This window comes from Paramormyrops kingsleyae, unplaced genomic scaffold, assembly GCF_048594095.1.
Source record: "Paramormyrops kingsleyae isolate MSU_618 unplaced genomic scaffold, PKINGS_0.4 ups26, whole genome shotgun sequence".
In the NCBI taxonomy this organism is placed as follows: Eukaryota; Metazoa; Chordata; class Actinopteri; order Osteoglossiformes; family Mormyridae; genus Paramormyrops; species Paramormyrops kingsleyae.
In genome coordinates, this window is record NW_027325964.1 from 2,294,505 (window position 1) to 2,302,979 (window position 8,475).

Here is an 8,475-nt window from a genome sequence, read left to right on the forward strand (position 1 = left end):
ATACTATTAAAGGATTATACCTACCAGGTTTAAAATCTTCTACATCCTCCACGGCATCAGAGGAGGAATTCAGGGACCTCATGAGGGTAAAAATCAGGACACCATTTAGACATCCTAATTCGGATAAGAAAGCAATGGAATGGTCACTGAGGGTCCATAAACCAATTATTTTCATAGGGGATTCCAACCTATGCAGGATCCCCCAGATTAAGGAACCACAGGCGCAGGTGGACAGTTTTCCAGGGGCTACCTTTCGGCACATCGCGGCGGTCCTTGAAAAAGTGTCTCCACAACTACAAGTACAAAAAGTGATCCTTTCAGTAGGTATCAATAATCGGGTACAAAAACCACATGAGACAGCAATAAAACAACTGCAGACCCTGTGGAGAACAGCTAAAATCACCTTTCCAAATGCCTTAATATATACCCCCATTATTCATTATTCAGACCTTTTACCCCTAGAACAACAAAAAAACTTAACAGTAATCAATGAATATATTGAGAGTCATGGTAAGTCCCTAATGGAACTAAATAAACTACGATTTAAGGTAGATCCAAGGGACCATATCCATTGGACTAGGGAAACAGCAACCCTGATCTTTGACTACTGGTGCCAACAGTTAAACTATTAAGGGTGGAGACGTGTGAATTTAATACACACCAACATAGTAATATTTTCAACCTATCAAAAACATTTAGATTCACAGCAGATGAAAAAGAGCTCTTGGAGAAGGGACTTACCTTTATCCCTACACCCAAGAGTACAGATGAACAGGAACTGTCCAGGGATGTGTATCACTACAATAGAAAATTAAAAATAATGGATCACTTTAACTTTACAAAACAAGGGAACAGGATACCATTTATAAAACCTTCAACATGGGAACCTAAGTTAAATCAAATCTCAAAAAGCATTCAGAATTTAATTCGTCTTAATAATATAACTGTTAGAACAATAAAACATCAATCCGATTCAGAATCCAATATAACAGCAGAACAAAGGAGGGCCATCAATACATTACGTAATAATAAAGACATTATAATCAAACCGGCAGACAAGGGATCAGGGATAGTCATTATGGACAGTCAACAATATAAACTAGAGGCATCCAGGCAACTAAATGACACTAATTACTATATCCCTTTAACTCACCCGTTAGACCAGGGAACAGCTGACCTGACTAATAAAATTCTTGATTCTTTATACTCTGAAAAGTTTATCACTTTAAAACAAAAAAACTTTTTAAGGGGCCCAGATATCCCTCGTCCCAGGCTATTTTACCTCCTCCCAAAGATCGACATGGACCAGACCTTATGGACAGTTCCAGGTGAGATACCTAGGGGGAGACCAATAGTATCGGACTGTGGGAGCAACACTTATCACACAGCACAATACATAGATTATTTTTTAAACCCAATTTCCCAACATCATAATAGTTACTTAAAAGACACGTATGACTTTATTAATAAACTTCGTGAGGTCCAGGTGAGGGAAGGCTCCTTCCTATTCACAATAGATATTAACAGCTTGTACACAAATATTTCAACATCTTTGGGGTTAAGAGCGGTGCAAAGAGTCTTCTCCAAGTACTCAGAGCCACATAGACCAGATAAACAGCTTTTAGAACTGCTGGAAATTAATCTTACCCGGAACGACTTTGAGTTCGATGGCCGGATGTATCTTCAGGTGCGGGGCACCGCGATGGGCAAAATGTTTGCCCCAGCATATGCCAATATTTATATGGCAGACTGGGAGGAAACCCTGTTTCTTAAAAGCCAACATCTCCCTGATGTATACTTCCGTTACCTGGACGATATATTTGGGGTATGGCAACATGGAGAGACTCTTTTCAGCGCTTTTATTGATCTAATGAATACCCATCATCCAAATATCACAGTAAAACATAAAATCAGCTCCACTTCCATTAATTTTCTGGATACTACAGTTTTCCTGAGTGAACCAGTACAGGGTATTAGGACCTTTAAAACAAAAGTTTACTTTAAGGATACGGATACTCACAGTTTATTGCACAAAACCAGTTACCATCCCAAGCACACTTTTGCGGGGCTTATTAAATCACAGCTGATTAGATTCCACCGCATCTGTACAGAGGCAGAGGACTTTGGTACTGCTACCTCCATTCTATTTAAGGCCCTTAGGGGACGGGGATATACCAAACGGTTTTTAAGACACATCAAAGCAGATACATTACGGGAGATTACAAACAAGGTACAACCGCCTACAATTAACTCCAAAATAATTCCATTAATCACCACTTACTCCTCTGCAGCTACTAAATTGAATACTCACCTTAAAAGACATTTTTCCAAGGTTCAACAGGTGGTCCCTCAGCTTCGGGATTACCGACTCATTTCAGCCTACAGGAAAAACAAAAATCTTAAAGATCTGCTGGTGCATGCCAAATTTGGCCTTTCTACTAAGGACAATCATACAAATCTCCAAATACATTTTAAACCAATCAAAATAATATTAGGGTCTGGGGGGAACTTTCCCGTGCAGGATAGAATCTCCCTTGATACCCAAAATGTGGTTTACCTTATTCAGTGTACCCGGTGTAAAATGAGATATGTGGGTGAGACAGGCAAGTCCTTAGCAGTCCGTCTAAAGCAACACTTACATACAGTCTCTCAAAACACTAGATCTACAGTTCTGGTACAGCATTTCCGCCAACATGGTTTGGAAAACATGATTTTGTCAGGCCTAGAGACATGCATCAATTGGTCCATTGCACAAAGACGCAGAAAGGAGTATGTCTGGATGCAAAGGCTGCAGACGTGGTCCCCTCGCGGCCTGAATCACAGGTAAGTGAGGCAGTAAGGAAGTGGAGGAACTGGGCAGACCCTCAGGCTTTTAGAAACACCCATGACCAATCAGAGAGTACCTATGGAGGACACTCCCTGTAAAGAACTGTACTAATAGTCCCTAACTTGACTAACAAAAATTAAATGTTTGTAGTGGAAATAACATAATTATATAAATAAATTAATGATTAACAATACAAGTTTTTTAACAAATACTAACGCTGAGTTCTGGAAAGGATTTACTCAGTATTCTATGAATTTTACTAATATTTTGATTATAAATTTTTATATATATAATGGTCATAGGTGTTATTTTAACAAAAAGTACTAGATCTGGCATCTTCTGCTACTGATAACAGGGTCTTGGGCCCTGAGCTTCCTCCATTTACAAATCTGGATAACAAATAATTCTATTTACTTTCGGGCCCTACTCTCTTACTACATCGAAGGGAGTGAAATAAAGGAATTGTTTTTGAAAATTGGTCTGATATGGATTTATTTGCTCTCCCTCTCCATTTCTAACCCTTAGGGATTACTTTTATTATTTGGACCTTCTTCTACCTCCTCTTTCCCTGGTCTGGAGGAATCCCTCAGCCCCAAAGCTTAACTTTTAAGGGGTATTTTAACTTTAGGCCTTAATCCTAAGAGACCCTGTTAATTGGGGGACCCCCTTTACCTTCTCCCTCCCTAACCATAAGGACTACCATACGATATAGATTAAACCAAACCCCCTCCCTAACCCTAAGGGACCCCTTAACCTAAAGGGACCCCCTAACCCTAAGGCCTAATCCCAAGGCACTCCCTAACCCTAAGGGACCACCTGACCCTAAGGCCTAACCCTAAGGGACCCCCTAACCCTAAGGGACCCCCTAACCCTAAGGGACCCCCTAACCCTAAAGCCTAATCCCAAGGGACCCCCTAACCCTAAGGCCTAACCTTAAGGGATCCTTTAACCCGAAGATTTAACTTTAAGGGACCCTTTAACCCTAATTCCTACAAGACCTGATAACCCTAGGGATTCCTCTTCTACTACTTCCTCCTGTCCTAACCCTAAGGGACCCCTGTTATCCTACAGATTCCCCTTTACCCCCCCTCCCCCTAACCCTAAGGGACCCCTTAAAAACCTGAAACCCTAATCTAAAGGGATCCTTTAACCCTAGAGCATGGTTTAAATAATACATATCCATACATCGAATTCCTTTTGAGACATTTGGAGTTCCTCACTCCTGGATTTAGGATGTGTTCACCTTTAGGACCTGCACTTTTATTACTTATGAACTGTGACTACCTTTTATTTTATTGAATTTTATGTTTGGCTTATGCCATCTTATGAGATATTTTATACATTTATTTTATTATATTTTAAACATTAACTAGGTATTTATTGTAAAGCCTACTTATGACTCTCTTTAAAGTTTTCTTTTGCATAATGTTATCCAGGAATCTGCCTTACTTACCTACAAGAATTACTACATACTTACCAGATGGGCCTCTGCTACTGCCGTTTACCACTAATGGCATCTGCTACTAAGTGTACTTGTAAACTATACGATACAAATCAGGACTGGGGAAAGAAAAACACCGCCTCTTGTTAAAATATAAAAATAAAAAACTATACTTACCTAGGAGAAGATCCCTGATGGACTCCTCCAATACCGTCTGGGGATGTCGCCGTTACCGTCGTTTCCGTCGGGGATCCCGGGGAGGGACAAAGGAGATAGACCAGGAAGGAAAAGAATTATATGGGGGGGAGGGGAACGGGAGGGCAACACCACTGGGATGCTTTGTCCCCACTACTTACCCTTTTTAATTTCTTTTGTTTCCTTTTTTTTATTTTTCTTTGTATTTTTTCCAAAAAAGGCTTTTTATTTTTTATTCACAGTTTTCAGTTTTCACAAAATATTTTTGGGCTTACAAATCCCAAATACAATATCATCTTTCTAAACGTAGCCACCCGTAAGACATAATACGGGGGCCAGACCACTAGGGGGCGCCGCTTCCGCCGTTGGGGACCTTTCGCCGTCTTCGCCTGGGGATATGGGCATCTCCGCCAGGGGGACCTGTAAAAATGAAAAAGGGAAAAAGTTAATAAAGGTTGAATGTAGCCAGTGCACCCAGAACATCCATGATGGTATTTCAAGATGAGATATACCCTAACCCTAACCCTAACCCTAACCCTAACCCTAACACGTCACAGTTCCGGAGGTGCTAAGTTAATAAGAAAACACGCATCACAGTTCTGGGATTGCTAAGTCATTCTGATGAAACAAGGAAATATCATTCACAGTTCCGAGAATGCTAAGTCATTGTAATGAAACCAGAAAACACTCGTAGTTTCTAGTGAACTTTGACCCGTCGTCCTACGTCACTCCTCCGTGGAGCCATAGGGCTTGGAGTTTTAGGGTTAGGGAAGGGGTTTGGGGTTAAGGTTTGGAGTTTTATGGTTAGGGAAGGGGTTTGGGGTTAGAGTTAAGTTTAGGGATCGGAGGTGGGTTGGGGGTTAGGGCAGGAGTATGGTTGGAGTTGGGATTTGGGGTTAGGGCCTGGAGAATTGGGGTTAGGGTTTGGGTAAGGGTTAGGTTTAGGGACCGGAGGTGGGTTGGGGGTTAGGGTAGGAGTTTGAGGTTAGGAAGGAGGTTTGAGTAAGGGTTTGGAGACCCCCATGCTACATGAAATGCACTGGCCATCTAATACCATGCACTCGACCAGGCCACAATAAAGTCAGGGGATGCATGATACCTGATCCCTGATCTTGCACTGGAACTGCCAAACTTAGCAAATTCAAGAGGTCACTGTAGGCAATTCGTAAGGGTCACAGTCATAAACCTGTGGCAGACTTGTTCCTGAGCTGACCTAGTGTATGCATGCCAAAGGTCAGATGTGTAGGTCATACGGTTCGGCCGTGACGCCCCCTAATGTTAGTTGAGGCCTAGTAAGATCGGGGAAAACACTTAGTACCTCCGGAATTGCTAGGTTAGTAATATGATACCAGAAACGTCACATAGCAATACCTGAACCGCTAAGTTAGTGAGATGATACCAGAAATGTCACATAACAATACCTGAACTGCTAAGTTAGTGAGATGATACCAGAAAAGTCACATAACAATACCTGAACTGCTACGTTATTGAGATGATACCAGAAAAGTCACATAACAACACCTGAAGTGCTAGGTTAATATGATGATACCAGAAAACACATCACAATGCCGTAATTGCTAAGTTAGTAATATGATAACAGAATTGTCACATCGCAATTACTAAAGTGCTAAGTTAGTAAGATGATACCAGAAAAGTCACGTCACAATACTGGAATTGCTAGATTAGTAAGATGATACCAGAAATGTCACGCCGCAGTTCCGGGATTGCTAAGCTAGTAAGATGATACCAGAAAAGTCACGTCACAATGCCGTAATTGATAAGTTAGTAAGATGATACCAGAAAACACACGTCACAATTCCGACGTTGCTAAGTTAGTCAAACCGGAAAACGCACGTTTCCGGAAATATCACTAACAAAGTTGGTTTTGTAATATTAAAAACATTGTAGAAATTTTTTGGTCAGGTGTGCACTGATGATGCTGCACGTGCTTCATCAGGCATCCGTCTAGTATGTCTCCACCGAGTTTCAGACCTGCAGCTCGTACGGCTGGGCCGTTACTGCCCCTCATGTTCGTTTGCGGCCTACTCTCTCATATGTCCCCATTGACTTGCATTGCCCAACTTAGCAAATTCTACAGCCCACTATAGCTCTTTGGTAAGTGCTGTGTTCATGAGGCTTGGCACACTTATTCATACGTATACCTAGTTTGTGCAGGCCGAATTTCAGACCTCTAGCTCGTACGGCTCAGCCGTGACGCCCCCACATGTTAGTTTGAGGCCTAGTGAAAAAAGTGCAGCCACTAATGATAAAATATGCGTTGGTTTCAAATTAAGGAGGCATAATTTTAATGGACATGTATAGATTACATTTAGGAGCAGACTATCTAGTATCAGGAGCACTTTTAATCATTTTCCTAGGTCACTGCTACCTGAACTTATGGCCTGTCTAATGAGAGGTGTGGTGTCTCCATTCACTTAACATTGCCTACCATAGCAAATTCAAGAGGTCACTGTAGGCCTTTCGTAAGGGTCACATTCATAAAACTTGGCAGACTTGATCCAGAGCTGATCTACTTTATGCGTGCCAAAGGTCAGATGTGTAGGTCATACGGGTCGGCCGTGGCGCCCCCTAATGTTAGTTTGAGGCCTAGTAAGACGGGAAAACACTTAGTACTTCCGACATTGCTAAGTTAGTAAGATGATACCAGAAATGTCACGTCACAGTACCGGAATCGCTAGATTAGTAAGATGATACCAGAAATGTCACGTCACAATACCTGAAGTGCTAAGTTAGTAGGATGATACCAGAAATGTCACATAACACTACCTGAACTGCTAAGTTAGTGAGATGATACCAGAAATGTGACATAACAATACCTCAATTGCTAAGTTAGTGAGATGATACCAGAAATGTCACATAACAATACCTGAACTGCTAAGTTAGTGACATGATACCAGAAATGTGACATAACAATACCTGAACTGCTAAGTTAGTGAGATGATACCAGAAAAGTCACATAACAATACCTGAACCGCTAAGTTAGTGAGATGATACCAGAAATGTCACATGACAATACCTGAACTGCTAAGTTAGTGAGATGATACCAGAAAAGTCACATAACAATACCTGAACTGCTAAGTTAGTCAGATGATACCAGAAACGTCACATAGCAATACCTGAACTGCTACGTTAGTGAGATGATACCAGAAATGTCACATAACAATACCTGAACCGCTACGTTAGTGAGATGATACCAGAAATGTGACATAACAATGCTGGCATTGCTAAGTTAGTAATATGATACCAGAAATGTGACATAACAATGCTGTAATCGCTAAGTTAGTAATATAATACCAGAAATGTCACATAACAATACCTGAACTGCTAAGTTACTGAGATGATACCAGAAAAGACACCTAACAATACCTGAACCGCTAAGTTAGTAATATGATACAGTCAATCATCAACAAAGATCTTCCAGGCAGGCAGAGGCAGAACATGCACTCAAGGTCAAAAGCCTAGTGTTATCAAGTTAAGGAGGCACAATTTTAATAAACATGTATTGGGGGGATTGTACAGCAGACTGTCTAGTTTCAGGAACACTTTGGATCATCTCCCTAGGCCACTGCTACCTGTAGTTATGCCCTGTCAAAGGACTCCATTCACTTAACATTGCCTACCATGGCAAATTCAAAGGGCCACTGCGGGACTTTGGTAAGGGCCACAGTCTTCAGACTGGGCACGGTCATTCCTGAAGGCGTCTAGTTTACGTGTGCCGAATTTCAGACCCATAGGTGGTACGGGTCAGTCGTAGGCCCCCCAGAAGTCCCCCTAGGCCATAAAGCGCATATCCGGAACCGCACGACGCATTTGTGGAAAGGTCACGAAAGGTCACCAAAAGTAAAGCCCATTGTTTGACATGAAGATCTGCTAATTAAGGTGATATCTATACATGAAATTAAAGGGCAGACTCTGTAGTTTTAGTAGCACTTTGAATGGTGTTCCTAGGCCACTCCTAGCTGAAGTTATGGGCCTAGTAGTGACAGGTGGG

The 8,475-nt window shown here is 41.6% G+C and overlaps 1 long non-coding RNA gene across 1 annotated transcript; it reads right to left on the minus strand.

Annotated features, from left to right (window-relative positions):
• Window positions 1-220: 220 nt before the first annotated feature.
• LOC111850278 (uncharacterized) lies at window positions 221-1,739 on the minus strand. Its single transcript, XR_002839757.2, has 4 exons — window positions 1,648-1,739; window positions 1,283-1,337; window positions 742-798; window positions 221-293 (listed from the first exon to the last, which is right to left on the minus strand). It is a non-coding gene; the product is annotated as an uncharacterized lncRNA (long non-coding RNA).
• Between the last annotated feature and the right edge of the window lie 6,736 nt (window positions 1,740-8,475).